The sequence below is a fragment of the Musca autumnalis genome, unplaced genomic scaffold, assembly GCF_047663935.1.
Source record: "Musca autumnalis isolate F117 unplaced genomic scaffold, ASM4766393v1 scaffold_3, whole genome shotgun sequence".
Classification (NCBI taxonomy): Eukaryota; Metazoa; Arthropoda; class Insecta; order Diptera; family Muscidae; genus Musca; species Musca autumnalis.
The window spans coordinates 31,320,577-31,337,270 of record NW_027411866.1 but is presented as its reverse complement, the minus strand read 5'-3'; the positions used below and the strand labels follow the sequence as shown (position 1 = coordinate 31,337,270).

General features: G+C 35.1%; 1 protein-coding gene across 2 annotated transcripts in view; it reads right to left on the bottom strand.

The window, feature by feature from the left end:
* Positions 1-16,694, bottom strand: part of LOC141397630 (uncharacterized) — a 436,048-nt gene that overhangs the window by 345,351 nt on the left and 74,003 nt on the right. The window lies entirely within an intron of this gene.

Sequence of the window (16,694 nt, the reverse complement as noted above, 5' to 3'; positions counted from 1 at the left end):
TGAACGCTGTAATCCTTCCACCATAAAATATTCTGGTAACTGAAATAGAATAATTAGTTTCCTTTCCTGTCCACAATTTTAGGTGCAAGCATTTATAAATCACGGATACCCCGAATGCTAAGTTAAGCCAGAAAATAATTATAACAAGTGAGCAAAGGCTATAGTCGGGACGGAGCCGACCATGTGATACCCTACACCACTACCCCTGTGCATAAGCTTTTCACTGGTAAACATTTCTTTTAGGGAATATAAACCGACTACCACCAAAAATAATATGCCTCTTTGTCTCTGGGAACAATGTTTTTTTTTTCTTTGTCTCTGGGACCCCCATAAGCAACCAAAATTTCTTGATCATCCGATCAAAATTACGACCAGTAGCTTGATTGCAAAAAATGGAAGAATTGGATGCATTACCGACTATTGTGGTATCTCCCTTGTTTGACCGCCTTCGCCAACCTGCTTTACACCAATGTAAAGGTTATATTTTCTTCTTCCATTGACAGGCTTTGTCGTTGGAATACCCCTACTAGAAGCCAATATATTCACAAAGAATAAAACTTTGAATTTGTCTCCAAATGAGTTTTCCCCATTCCGACCCCTAAATATTATCCGGCTATCACCAAACTCAATAGGCTTCTTCCTATGTGGGACCCGCATCAACTCCAAAAAAATTCATGACGGTCCGATTAAAATTGCGACCTGTAGCGTGATTACAAACAAATCGGAAAATGGGATGCATTACCGACTATTGCGATATCTCTGTTGTTTGAGCAGCTACGACAACCTACTTTACATCGTTGTAAAGGTTTTTGATATACCTCTTAAAGAAACAGAGATATTGGCTTTGAAATAAAACGTTGACCTTTCTCCAAATAAGTGTTTGCCCATTCCGACCCCTGAATATTATCCGACCATCATCAAAATCAATAGGCTTCTTTCTTTTTGGGACCCCCATTAACCCCCAAAATTTCGTGACCATCCGATCGAAATTGCGACCTCTAGCGTGATTACAAAAAAATCGGAAAATGGGATGCATTATCGACTATTGCCATATCTTTGTTATGTGACCACCTACGACAACCTACTTTACACCGTTGTAAAGGTGATATTTTCTACTTTCCTTTCCAGGTTTTACTTTTGACATACCTCTTAAAGGAACAGAGATATTGGCTTTGAAATAAAACGTTGACCTTTCTCCAAATAAGTGTGAATAAATGTAGCCTTTTATTATGTATGTTCGGATGGAGTTCCGCTGAGGGTAAGTAAGAGGAGACAAAACCAGACTTCAACGAAACGCTGCGGAGTGGACTGTAATGCGGTTTTTGTTGCTTTAGAAATTATTCCTCATAGCCAATGAGGAATAATTTAGAAGAAAGAGAAGGGAAAATAAAACCAATTAGTACTTTTCTTAAACGTTATAAAACGTACAACAAAAGGTTTTATTGATTTAGAAGAGTTGAGGAGAGATGCTTACCAGTGCGAGTCGATATAAAGAGTGAATTCAATACAAAAGGATTTGCACTAGGTAAGCTATAAATTCAATTTACATTTTTTCGTTAAAGAGAGATATTGAGATAGATGACGGTAATTGGTACTTAACGAAACTAATTAGAATATGAGTACAATTCATTTTACTTATTCTAATACTAATACTATAATACACGATAGTAATAATTCACAATTATTAAATATAAATTTCAAATTAAATAAATAGAATTTCAAAATAGATTTTTAAATTAGATTTCATTTAAAATAATGGCAAATTCAGCGAATTTGTCCAAAGTGTTTGCCCATTCCGACCCCTAAATATTATCCGACCATCACCAAAATCAATATGCTTCTTCACCTGTGAGACCCCCATTAACCCTGAAATTTTCGTGAGGATCCGATCAATACTACGACCTGTAGCGTGATTTCCAAAAAAAAAGAAAAATGGAATGTATTACCGACTATTGCGATATCTCCGTTATTTGGTTACCTACGCTGACCTAGTTTGCATCATTGTAAAGACGGGATCTTCTACTTTCATAGTCAGGCTTTGCTTTTGGAAAATTTTCAACCAAAGCTGTGATATTTGTCAATATAATTAAAATCGCAAAAATTAAAATTGGGGTTTTATTTGCTACTATTGCGATATCTTCGTTGTTTGATCACCTACGAGCACCTATTTTACATCATTAGAAAGGTGATATTTTCTGCTTTCATTGTCAGGTTTTGCCTTTGGTATAGCCCATACAGAAGCTGAGATATTGGCTTTGGAAAAAAACGTTGTCTTTTTATCCACCTAAGTTTTATGCCCTTTCTGACCCCTAAATATTATCCGACCATCACCAAAATCAATAGACTTCTTCCCCTCCGGGAGCCCCATCAACATCCAAAATTTCGTGACGATCCGATCAAAATTGCGGCCTGTAGCGTGATTACAAGGTTTAGATGGACAGACTGACAGACGGACGCACGGACGGACTGACGGACGGACACACATAGCCAGATCGACTCAGCTCGTCGAGGCATTCATTTTGGTATATATAAGTATGGGTCTACGACCATTATTTCGATCCGTTACAAACTGTTTGGGCAAAACCAACTTATAACACCCTCCCCACATAGTGGTGTAGGATATAAATACTTATCTTCAATCAGGTGACACCTTTATGTGGAGGCCATATCAAAGCGTTGATCTATGTTGAAAATTGTTGGTAGAGAAGTTTTGTGACCACTGGGAACATCAAATGTCAAATTACACATACTGCCCTCAACAAATGTAAATTCCTCAAAATGTCTAAAATTGAGAGGTGCTGGTTTATGCGGCCTAGACCAAAATATGGGCATAATCTGACAATTTATCGCGAAGAAGTTTCGAGACTCCAGAGAACTTCAAATATTAAATTACGGGTAGTTAGTTTATAAATTTTAGCTAAAATCCTCCAAATATTAAAAATCAAGAGGTACCGTTAGATGGGGGCTATACGGTTCAAAATTGTTGCTAAAATCCCCAAAATACTGAAAAACGGTAGGTATCGTTATATATGGCCTATACTAAAACATGGACCTATATTTACAACTTTTGGCGGAGAAGTGTTGTGACCAATAGGAACGTTAGCCAAGCTCCTCCAAAAACCGAAAATCTGGGGTACCGTCATGTGGGGGTTATACCAATATATTGACCTATGTTGACTATTTTTGATGGAGAAATTTCGTGACCGCTCAAATGTCAAATTACAGCTAGTTCGGTAAACAATTTTACCTAAAATTCTTAAAATAACGAAAATATGGGGCTGTACCAAAACCTAGACGATTTGTTGACGATTTTTGGTGGAGATTTTTCATGGCCACTGAGAACTTCAAATGTCAAATTACGGCTAGTTCGGTTAAAAGTCCACTCTAAATATTTAAAATCAAAACGTGGACCGATATAACCCATCTTCGAATTTGACCTGCCTATGGGACGCTATAGTGATTGCTAAAGACCGACAGACGGACATAACTAGTCTTACAAATTTATCGTGATCAAGAATATATGTATATACTCTATAGGGTCGCAAATGATTATTTCAATGAGTTTCAGAATAAATATTTTAGTAATGTTGAATATATAGAGAAATGATGTAATACATACTACAAAAGGAATACAATATAATTAATGTTTGAACATTGATATACATTTGTGGGTTATTATTAAATTGATGATATAACCATATGCTTCCTTACATATAAGTCATTACTATAATTACATATAGGATACCTTCAGGGCATTTCATCAATACGTTGCATATGTATGTATATTACAGAATATGTATTCTCCATAATATTCAAAGATTAATTTAATATTTAGTGGTAAACTAGGAATGGATAGGATGTTTGTAGTATCCTCAATAACGTACATGGTTATTTGTATGAATGTATGCCAAGAAATGTGTAAGTAATTACATGCTATAATACTAATGAAATTCTTAAAATGACCTCAAGCAATATTGTTATTTAAATTAATAGTAAATCATTCAAATGTTACATAATTTTAAGGTATTTATACATATGTATATACATAGGTAATGCATATCTTAAGGGATACAAAAATAAGACATACCTTTTTGGAGAATGAAAACCAAGGCATTTAAAACATTACATATTTTCAAAACATTACCCTCGCCTATTTTTCTGTTATATAACAAATATTATCTATACATATTCGGTATTTACTGACCTAATACTTATTAATACTTCGGTAATGCTTTATTGTGACTTCGAACAATGATGTTATTTGAACTAACACTAAGGCACATAAATGTTGGATAGTTTTATGGATTTTATAAAATAAATCAGCGATAGGCACCATCTATTTTTATTGCATACTTCTGGGGGTGTCATTGTGTGCGTGCATGCTTTTTCAATTAGTTGAATTGTGTGTGTGGAGAGAGAACCGTTTACTGAGAGCACGTGTGCGCTCTCTTGCCTGACGCTGAAATAAATAAATACTTAATTAAAGCATATTTTAGGGATACTAGATTATAATGCAAACGTAAATATTGCATACTTATTGGGAGACCAAAAAAGTATCATCAATAAATAACAAAGCCATTTAAAAATACACATACATACATACAAATTTTCACCATATCCTCTGCGTCCAACAATTCCCTGAACATTCAATTGCTAGCTAACTAATTTCATCTAATGCATTTTATTTGTTTTCATTAAAGGCATATTTGTGGTTTGCAGAATGTGTATTGCTAATGAATTAAGTCTCACTGGGATGTTGCAACTGACAGTTTTTGAAAAGAAATGCAAACTTGAATGATGAAATAATAATATGTTTGAAATGAAACTATCAACGTAATTAACATATGGATATGCCTTGAAGTATGAATGAACACAACGGCAGTGACAAGCAATCAGAGAAATTGGAAAAGTAGTGCAATTTCTATTTATTGAGTTACGATTAATATGTAGACAAAGTAAACAAATCGAAGGATTTTTTTAGATAATTGAAAATTATAAAATACTAGCAGACCCCGGTCCGCGTTTCTGGTCCGTCGTAATAAGTTTTAATTCAAAAGTAGGTATTTTTTACCTCACTTCTTCGGTCCATTGTCAAACCGAGAAGGATGTTGAATTTATCAACAGATTTTGTCTATAACCTTTCCTTTCTCTTACGGGCTTTGGCGATCTAATAATAAAAGTTAAAAAAAAAATGATTAAATCGAATTCTCCCGCTATTTAGACCTATATGTTTGAGCTTTTCATGGCTGATGGACCGTTGAACCTCTCCATTTAAGTACATTTGTAAATATATAGTTTTTCTTGATCGGGGGACAACCACCGTTGTATCGAAAACTAATTTGCAACCTGATGCACTCATAAGTTTAACAAATACACCGATTATAAAATAATAGGCCCCGAAATTCGTATAAAAATATATAGCATTTTGGACCACGGGACATTCCCGAATATTTTCTGAAAATTAGGTTCAGTAGTTTTGGAAAAATAATGTTGTGAAAAGAGTGGGCGTGGTCATCAGTTTTCAAGATATAACATATTATCCGGTCCTAGGGTACACACATCGTCATTGCCTTCCAAAATGTATGCTGAAACCGATATAATCATAAGTTTGGCTTATACATATAGCGTTTAAGAGAAAGGCATGGGGAAGGTACCCCACATAACAACGGCAAACATTGAACTTTTACTGCAAATTTTATGGAAATCCCTTCAGTAGTATTGGAGTTATGACATACTAAAAAACAGGTTTGGTAGGCCCCAAAGAAGTACCTAGATTGTAGATTAATCCGTAAATTTTTATTTCGATCCATACATAATTGTTGCAAATATAACGTTTTTTTTTAAATTACGCATAGGGGAGGTACCCCGCCCCCTCTGGAATTCAATAAAATATGTAACCTGTTTTCGGGGGCGTGGTAAACTTTTCTTTCCGAAAAACCTAAGTTGGGTTATGACAGCATTTTATTTTTATTCATAAAGGTAAGGCGTTTTTTTAAATATGTCCTCTTCAAAATTTAAGAAAATATGCCTGTACATTCCCTGACATTTTCACGAATATCGATTCAGTTTTCTAATTGTAACATATTTTAACAATTGTCTCACAAATTAACTTTCAAATAGATACATTCGTAATTATTGTAAATATAACATTTTTAAAAAAGTAGGGTATAGGGGAAGTTCCCCGCCCTTTCCAAAATTCAACTGAATTTGTAGCCTATTTTAAGCGGGGACCATCTCTGTACATTCCCTGGCAATTTCAGGAAAATTGGTTCAGTAGTTTTTGTAGAAATGATAAAAATAAAAAATTGAAAAGAGTGGGCGTAAAAGTGGGCATGGTCAAATTTTCTTTGCATAAAAACCTAAGTCGAAAATCGGTCAAGTCATTCTTAACTGATGCCATTACCAACGAACGATATTTGATTTTTATTTATAAAGATTTAAGAGTTTAGACAAATCGCGATTGAAAATCCCCTGTAGATATAACCTAATTAGAAAGTGAGCGTGGTCGGATCTTAAGTCACAAAATAAGTACGTAAGGTTAGAGACACAATCGCCATTGACTCGCAAATAAATTCCCAAACCGATACATTTGTATTTGTTGCAAATATTGCATTTTTACAAAAATAGGGCATAGGGGAGGTACCCGCCCCATCAGAAAGTCAAAAAATAGCAGCCTATTTTGATCGGAGACCAACCCTGTACATTCGCTGAAAGTTTCAGGAAAATCGATTTAGTAGTTTCGTAGATATAACATATTTAAAAAAGTGGGCGCTGTCCAGTTTTAATGCCCCAAATAAGCACGTAAGGTCGGAGACACAATCGCCATTGACTCGGAAATTAATTTTCAAGGCGATACATTTGTAATTGTTGCAAATATTGCATTTTTACAAAAATAGGGCATAGGGGAGGTACCCCGCCCGATCCGAAATTCAACCAGATATGTAGCCTATTTCAACCGGGGGCCATCACTCTACGTTCCCTGAAAATTTCAGGAAAATCTATTGAGTAGTTCCGTAGATATAACATATTTATAAAAGTGGGCGGAAAAGTGGGCGTGGCCAATTTCTCTTTATATAAAAACCTAAACTGGACTATGACTAACATTTCCACAAAAAATTATCCAAATCGCTCTAGCCGTTTTCCACTGTTTCAATTACACTGTGACACAAAATGGAACTCAAATTCTGGGGGGTGGAAAATTTCATTTGGAGATGAAAGCCCTTGATGAGTATACTAAGAACCCAAAAGGAAATTTTCGCCATAGGTCAAGTTTCTGAGATATCGCGCAATGAAGTTTTGATTTTTTCCCTATAATACTTGGGAAAATAGCTTCAAATCTCTGTTTGGCGTTGCTGTAGCATCGTTTTGAGGTGACATGTCTTCAGTCAAATCGATTGTCGAATCTTTTTGTTGAACATTTCATTCTTCTAACTCGATGTCTTTAATGTCCTTTTCGTCCTTTATTTCTTGAACCGTAGTGAAAGTACCACAAGATGAGATTTTTCAGCATCCAAATATTCTACAAAAATGTTGCTCAGAAGATTTTAGGTACGGTTCTCTTTGACAACTAATCGATTTTGTCCCGTTTTCATTGTCATTTTTGACATTTATTCGGACTTGGTTAAGAATTAAACTATGTTTTGTTTTTCTCTATATTCGTTATTGGTTATGCATAGGTATGTAGACTAGGCCGGGGCGATTTGAAAACCTTAATGAGCCCTTCGCGTTTCTGATTCCTGGGATTGAACTGAGAAAAAAAAGTCCACTGGACATATATCTACCGTGAAATTCGAGCCTCCCGATTTTGACTTTAAGTTTTTTATTAACGTTGTTTGGATATTTTGGCATATAACAGCCAAACCATTGAGATTTTCGATTCAACACAATGGCATAAATTGTAGCCAAGACAGTAATTGAAAACTTTCTAATACATGGCGAAAGCATTGGAACGCTCCTTCAGGCAGTTTTGGCCTTGAGAAGGTGCAAACTTTTCGAAAAATGTCGATAAATGACACTGTGCTACAAAAGTTGACCAGAAAAATATTCAAGTGTTCTGATGCAAAATTATATCGTGTTGGGATCCATGGACAACGACAGTGCCTTTAGTTCGTTGGGCTCACTTCGTTTTATTTTTTTATAACGGTAAAAGTAGTGAAAATCTGGGATTCTTACATTTTCAAATTTAAACGGACATATCTTCTTCCAATGTTTTTGCGATGTATTAGAAAGTTTTCAATTACTGTCTTGCCTACAATTTTTGCCTTTGTGTTGAATCGAAAATCTCAATGGTTTGGCTGTTATATGCCAAAATATCCAAAAAACGTCAATAAAAAACTTAAAGTCAAAATCGGGGGCTCGATTTTCACGGTAGATATATGGTCCAGTGGACTTTTTTTGCTCAGTTCAATCCCAGGAATCAGAAACGCGAAGGGCTCATTAAGGTTTTTTTCCTTCCACACAAATCGCCCCACCCTAATGTAGACATTACCAATGGGTATTGCTTATGTAGACATCTGGGGTGCTTCTTAAATATTTACTACAAATAGCTCTTGTATTGATAAACATGTTAATAACAAATTTTCTTGGAGGATAGATCCCGTTATCTCAGTTTTTGAACCGGATATTCCGACACTAAAACCGATCTTTGAACCGGTTTTAAGTAACCGATAAAACTTATATGTATACCATTAAAAAGCTTATAGGGTTGTCAATCAAATTAAATTAATTCGCTTATGAAAACTTTTTTTGTTCTAGAACTGCAACTAGTTCTAGAACAAAAAAAAACCGTTTTTTATACCCTCCACCATAGTATGGAGGGTATATTAAGTTTGTTTTTCCGTTTGTAACGCATTGAAATACTCATTTGCGACCCTATAAAGTATATATATTCTTGATCAGGGTAAAATTCTAAGTCGATCTGAGCACGTCCGTCCGTCCGTCCGTCCGTCCGTCTGTGGTAATCACTCTAGCATCCACAAAAATGGAGATAGGACGCTGAAATTTTGCGTCTTTTGTTTGCAGGCAGGTCAAGTTCGATGATGGGCTATATCGGTACACGTTTTGGTATAGCCCCCATATAACGGTACCCCCGATTTACGGTATTTTGACGTTTTTAGCTACATTTTCAGACCGATTTGGCTATAATTTGACATTTAGGGTTCTTAAGTGTCAATAAACATATCTAACAAAACTTGTGGACATAGGTCCACGTTTTGGTATAGCCCCCATATAACGGTACCCCCGATTTGCGGTATTTTGACGTTTTTAGCTACATTTTTACACCGATTTAGCTATAATTTGATATTTAGGGTTCTTAAGTATCAATAAACTTATATAACAAAAGTTGTGGACATAGGTCCACGTTTTTGTATAGCCCCCACATAACGGAACCCCCCGATTTGCGGTATTTTGACGTTTTTAGCTACATTTTCAGACCGATGTAGCTATAATTTCACATTTAGGGTTCTTACGTGTCACTAAACTTATTTAACAAAAGTTGTGGACATAGGTCCACGTTTTGGTATAGCCCCCATATAATGGTACCCCCCGATTTGCGGTATTTTGACGTTTGTAGCTACATTTTCAGACCGAATTAGCTATAATTTGACATTTAGGGTTCTTAAGCGTCAAGAAACTTATATAACAAAATTTGTGGACATAGGTCCACGTTTTGGTATAGCCCCCATATAACGGTAGCCCCCGATTTACGGTATTTTGACGTTTTTAGCTACATTTTCAGACCGATGTAGCTATAATTTGACATTTAGGGTTCTTAAATCTCAATAAACTTATATATCGAAAGTTGTGGACATAGGTCCACGTTTTGGTATAGTCCCCATATAACGGTACCTCCCGATTTTCAGTAATTTGATTATTTTAGCTGCAATATTAAACCGAACTAGCAGTAATTTGACATTTGAAGTTCTTAGTGGTCACAACACCTCTCCATCAAAAATTGTCAACATAGGTCCATGTTCGGATATAGCTCCCATGTAACGGTACCTCCCAATTTTCAGTAATTTAACAATTTTAGCTACAATTTTTAACAGAACTAACTGTAATTTGACATTTGAAGGTTGTAGTGGTCAGCAACACATCTGCATCAACAATTTTCAACATAGCCCCAATATAACGATACTTCCCGATTTTCGGTACTTTGAGGATTTTACTTAAAATGTTTAACCGAACGTAGGTCCATGTTTTTGTATTGCCCCAAAACAAACCTCCCGATTTTCCGTACCTTAGCTTTATTTTTTGGACGAACTTTCTGTAGTTTGAAATTTAAAAGTCAACAAAAATGGTTCAGTTAAGTTCATATTTTCGTATAGCCCAGATACCTCCGAACTATCTGTTAATGACATTTGAAGTTCCCACGTTATGTACCGATTTTCGATATTTTGAGGATTCTAGCTAAATGTTTTAACCGAATTAGGAGTTATTTGACATTAAAGCCTCCCATCAAAAACTGTCAACATAGGCCCATGTTTTATTATAACCCCTATATAACCCACCAAAAATTGTCAACAGTTAGATATACGCACCATAAAAAAGGGCCTCCCGAATGAAGCATTTTATGTACATTATCTGACATTTTTACGTACTCACTTAAAGTTGGGGACAGGAATGAATATTTTATGGTGGAGGGTATGAAAAGTGCGGCCCGGCCGAACTTAATGCTTTTTTACTTGTTTAAACTGTTTTTTCAAGAAAAATATCAGTTCGATCAAAGGCTGGGGGGGTAAAAAATTCTTTTTGGCGATGAAGGTAATATGATGAACCCGGAAGGACAGCTTTGCCATAGGTCAAACTTCTGAGTTATAGCGAAATGAATTATTTCTTGACAAACTATACAGACCTACATGACAGAAAACATTGCGACATTTTATCATGCCATAACTCAGAAGTTTGACCTATGGCAAAACTGTCCTTCCGGGTTCATAATATTACCTTCATCGACATTCATCGCCAAAAAGAATTTTTTACCCCCCAGCCTTTGATCTCGATATATGCGCGTACTGATATTTTTCCTTAAAAACAGTTTAAAAAAGCGTTTTTTTTTGTTCTAGAACTGCAACTAGCAAAGTTTCCATAAGCGGATTAATTTAATTTGATTGACAACTCTATAAGCTTTTTAAAGGTATACATATAAGTTTTATCGGTTACTTAAAACCGGTTCAAAGATCGGTTTTAGTGTCGGAATATCCGGTTCAAAAACTGAGATAACCGGATCTAGCCTCCAAGAAAATTTCTTATTAACATGTTTATCAATACAAGAGCTATTTGTGGTAAATATTTCAGAAGAACCCCAGATGTCTACATAAGCAATACCCATTGGTAATGTCTACATACCTATGCATAACCAATAACGAATATACAGAAAAACAAAACATAGTTTAATTCTGAACCAAGTCCGAATAAATGTCAAAAATGACAATAAAAACGGGACAAAATCGATTAGTTGTCAAAGAGAACCGTACCTAAAATCTTCTGAGCAACATTTTTGTAGAATATTTGGATGCTGAAAAATCTCATCTTGTGGTACTGTCACTACGGTTCAAGAAATAAAGGCCGAAAAGGACATTAAAGGCATCGAGTTAGAAGAATGAAATGTTCTACAAAAAGATTCGCCAATCGATTTGACTGAAGACATGTCACCTAAAAACGATGTTAAAGCAACGCCAAACAGAGATATGGAGCTATTTTCCCAAATATTATAGGGAAAAAATCAAAAACTTCATCGCGCGATATCTCAGAAACTTGACCTATGGCGAAAATTTCCTTTTGGGTTCTTAGTATACTCATCAAGGGCTTTCATCTCCAAATGAAATTTTCCACTCCCCAAAAATGCTGCTGCACAGTGTTACCAACAAAGGACAATTGAGTTTTATATATAAAGATTAATTGTCAAAAATTTAAGTCGATGGTAATATTATGTAAGAAAAATGTCATATAAAGCAGTTTTACCGTTGCTCCTACTAGGAAGTTCGAGGAAAATATATATTGTTACGGAATTAGGGTTTGAATTTAATCCTGTGTAGATGTTGTTTTATTCCCCGATACGATTTGCACCAAATAAAACAGGGTTCGTTTTAGATTACGAGTCTACAATGCTTTTTTGACTTTACATCAGTTATTAACACAAGACTTCACTTCAGTTGGTTTTCACTTTACTTCTTTACTTACACTTATGGATTAAGATCGCGTTCAATTCACAACTAACTCCCAATCAGCTTCTTTTCCCTATTTATATGTGCCCGCTGCTACATAGACTGTTCTAGTCCCCTTGATCTGGGAGTTTCTACAATGTTCAGACGAAACGCTAACCAATTGGCAAATACACACATGTACGCTCATACAAACTGGTCGGTGAGTGTTTGTTACGAAGGGGTGGTTTTAGTAAATAAGGGAGAGGAGAAGGGGTTACAATGCAGAAGCATAATCGAATAGTCAAAGTAAATAGGAAGAAAGAGTACAACAACAATAGGTAAGTATACAGTGTAAATTTAGACTAAGCGATTTCATCATTACAGTATAATTGTTGTTGCAGGAATAAATAAGAGAGAGAGAGAGAGAGAGAGAGAGAACTGAAAGTGTACAACAAGATCAAAGCACCATAGAAAAGTAGTGATTGGAATTCTTAGAGAGTAATTGTTGTTGTAAATTTGATTTAAATGAACTAAATGCTTAATAAAAATTACGTTACATCTTAAATTCTTAAATTAATAGAAATTCGTCTGAATTAACTTAAATCTATCAGTTATTTTCGTAACAATATGTATGTATATTAGCGTAAGTTTGACATTGTTACCCAAGAAATTTGTAAAACTGGCAGGCATTATAACACATCTCGACATGTTATAGAGACATTATCATCAGAAAGTTGTTGTATTTATTTTCTACGAATGTTGTTACTATTTGTTCCTTTCCCTGTTGGGATTTACCTCTCACTTTACTCTGAAGCCTTCATGCCACACAAAAAACGTTGTGTCTTTTCTGTCAACTAAAATTTATATCGGAGAAACTCCACAGAAAAGTACACATATCAACTTAAAAAAAGTAGCACAAATGTCAATTAATATCCTGACATTTTGCAACAGAAACATACTTTTATGTGAAATCTTTGCCAATATCCATACAAACACATACATATACTCGTACATTAACAGACACACCTGCATTAAGGAAATGAAATAACCTTGTAACTGTACACAAAAGAAAAACAATAACGAACTCAATATCGTAAATCTGTGGCACTTTACTTCATTTGCATACAATTTAAAATTGAAAAAGCCATAGAGTTGGAGGCACATACAAAGATAGAGTGAGAGAAAAATAGAGAGGGAGAGAGAGAGAGAGTAAAAGAAATTGCAAAACATAAATACATAATAAACAATGGCATCAATTTCTGGTTAAATGATGATACAAATCTTTATGCATTATTATGAAATCAGCTCAAAATCAATTTATGGGATTGGATGGCACACTTCCGAAATATGTCATTTCCTTCATACCTTATATAATTATTTTTTTAGCTTATTCTCCCACTGTGTTTCATCACCATCCCAGTCATGAATTCAATAAGGTAAAGGGATTCGGTAACAATGTTACAGATTGACATACTAATTGTAACAAATAAATATATGATTGTATGCTGCAATGATTCTAAAAGTAAATATCTGATTGTATGTGTAGAAATAAATACAACACTTTTAATTATTTCTAAAACATCGATCGGGTAAAAACATTGGAAATCAAGAAAATTTCAATTCCTTAATTTTTTTATCAAATCTCAAAACTGACATGTTTTTGAACGCGTTTACATCATATTCACTGAATATTATTCAGGCGACAAAAATCGTTGACCAAGACTTTTTTCTTGATTTGTTGGAATCAAACGAAGTCATTGGATCCCCAGTCAGAACTGTACGGCGGATGACCCATCGATTCCACGTTTGGTCCGGTCAATCGATGAATCGATGTGTGAGAGCCCACATTGTCATGAGAATGATTCGTCTTTTCTTGTTCGTTTTCCGAATTACTCAGAAGACTTCAGACAAACAAATTGTAGTGTTCTCAAGTTTTACAGTCGCCACACGGCACGGTGATTCCACCAGTGGACAAAAATCGAAAAAAAGCAAAAATCCTCATTACAAACCTCGTTTCCCAACCATTATTTTAACAAGGGCATGTCGCGCGAAATATCTGGTTATTTTGTAACCACTGAAATAAGTAGTCAGAATCTACTCAGAATCTACTTATTTCAGTGGTTACAATCTATCTATTTCAGTGGTTACAATATAACCAGATATTTCGCTCGACATGCCCTTGTTAAAATAATGGGTGGGAAAGGAGGTTTGTAATGAGGATTTTTGCTGGGAAGCTAGGCCGAAGATATTGCATTTGTATGTGAGACCTTAAAAACGAAAAATACATCTGCAAAGCATTAGTAGGTTATGAGTAAAATTATAAGAAATCGGAGAGGTAAATGCGCAATTTTCAAAATGCAACTTATAGGTTATGGTATTGACAATATTTTAACGAAAAACAAATTCATAATTCGTTTTCTATCTTCATTAAAAATAATTTCTTTATAAATGACTTTTTCTGCTATTTTTTGTACCCTCCACAATATGGAGGGTATAATTAAATTTGTCATTCCGTTTGTAACACATCGAAATATTCGTCGGAGACCCTATAAAGTATATATATTATTGACCAGCATAAAATTCTATGTCGATTTGACCATGTCCGTCTGTCCGTCCGTCCGTCTGTCTGTTGAAATCAAGATATAGCTCGCAATTTTAAAGATAGAGAGTCAACATTTGGTACAGAAGTTTTTATTACTTGCAGGATGGTTGATATTGAAAATGGGATATCGGTCCACCTTTTGATATAGCCCACACAGAACGGTACCTCCCGATTTTCTGTATTTTGAAAGTTGTGGCCGCAATATTCCACCGAAATGGGTGAAATTTGGTATTTAAACTTCAATGTGATATAAAACTGTTCGCCAGAAATATGTCTGTACAGGTCCACGCTTTCATATTGCCCCTTTTCTGACTAAAATCGGTATAGGTCCACGTTTTGATATAGCCCCCATAGAACGGTACCTCCCGATTTTCGTAATACTGAATATATAAGAGTATTATAAGTATAGATCCACGTCTTCCTATAACCCCATAGAAGCATACTTTTTGATTTTCGGTATTTTTTAAGTTTTAGCCAAATTCTCTTACCGAAATATAGGAAATTTGGTATTTAGCCTTCTTTGAGCCTAAAAACTTTCCGTCAGAAATTTGTCGGTATAGATCGACGTTTTGAAGTAGCCCCCATAGAATGGTGCCTCACATTGTTTTACCGAAATTGCTGAAATTTAGTATTAAGTCTTCTTCATACCCGAAAGGAAACTAATTAATCCATTTTACTTTAATACAACTTGTGGTGGGGGGTATAACAAGTTCGGCCCAGCCGTTCTTACTTGTTTAGTTATGAAGTAAGAATCTAAGCTTCTTACCCGTAAAAGAAGAGACGAAATCGAATTCGAAATGTATCACTATTAACCCATCAGTTTTCTAAATGTGGCAGTCGTATAAATAACTGCGACCACTCAAATTGCAAAATTTCTATTTTACTGTTGTTTCTAAAACTCCAATCGGAGTGATAGACTTTTTTATATATGTAAGTAAACCAACTAAAATAATAAAATTCAGTTTAGATCAAAAGAGAAACATCAGAAAAAGGACCTTAATAATTGTTCCACAAACATCCCATACGGGACAAGGGAGACTTCTCTCATATCAATGAGTGCACCCCGATTCAAATTAGCTCAATGATATGGGACCTACTATTTATCGCCGAGTCCGAACGGCGTGTCTTAAGACCAGGGTTTCGGAATCGAGGTATTTTTGGCTCGACTCCGACACCGACTCCAGGCGAGTTTTTTTCACGACTCCGGCTCCGACTCCGAGAGTGAATTCCTACACCACTAAAAATGAATAAAATGTGCACAAATTTTTAACTTTTTCCTATATATTGGCCTATATAGGCTAATGTGTTAGTTTTTCCTTACATATTCATTAGAAAGGGCATTCGTTCGAATACATTCGAACATATCAGTACTGTTTCTGCCTAATCTTACATTGAAAAATAGCAAAGTTAGAAAGTTTTTGTCGGTTTTCCTTTTTTCGCACTAGTATATTCTGGGCGGAATTCTTCCGCGTGAGAAAATATTTAAGCTTTGAAAATATGTGAAAATGATTGGGCAATACAAATCGTAAGGACTAGATGCAATAAAAACTATAAGCAATTCACTACCAAGTTTCAAACTGGATGTAAGCCAACAGTTGTAAAGCTCAATAAAAGCCATTTTTCATAATTTTTTTTTTCGAGAAAACTACGTAACTTTATGGCAGATTTTTTTTCTTCTTCTAAAAGAGAAAACTATTACGAAGTTTTGAGGCCGTCTACGAAACCCTGTTTTTAATAAAGCATTTTGCGGTGCCAACTCTATCTCGAAAACTAATAAACCAATTGTCATAAATTTTTGTGGCCGATTTTTAAAAAAAACACAAAATAAAATAAATTCTTCCCATCCAACGCTCATTCGGAGGCATTATTGTTCCGATCGACTTAAAAATTTGACCACACATTTATACTTTCTACTTTTTTCTGAAGTTCATAAATAGGGATCACCC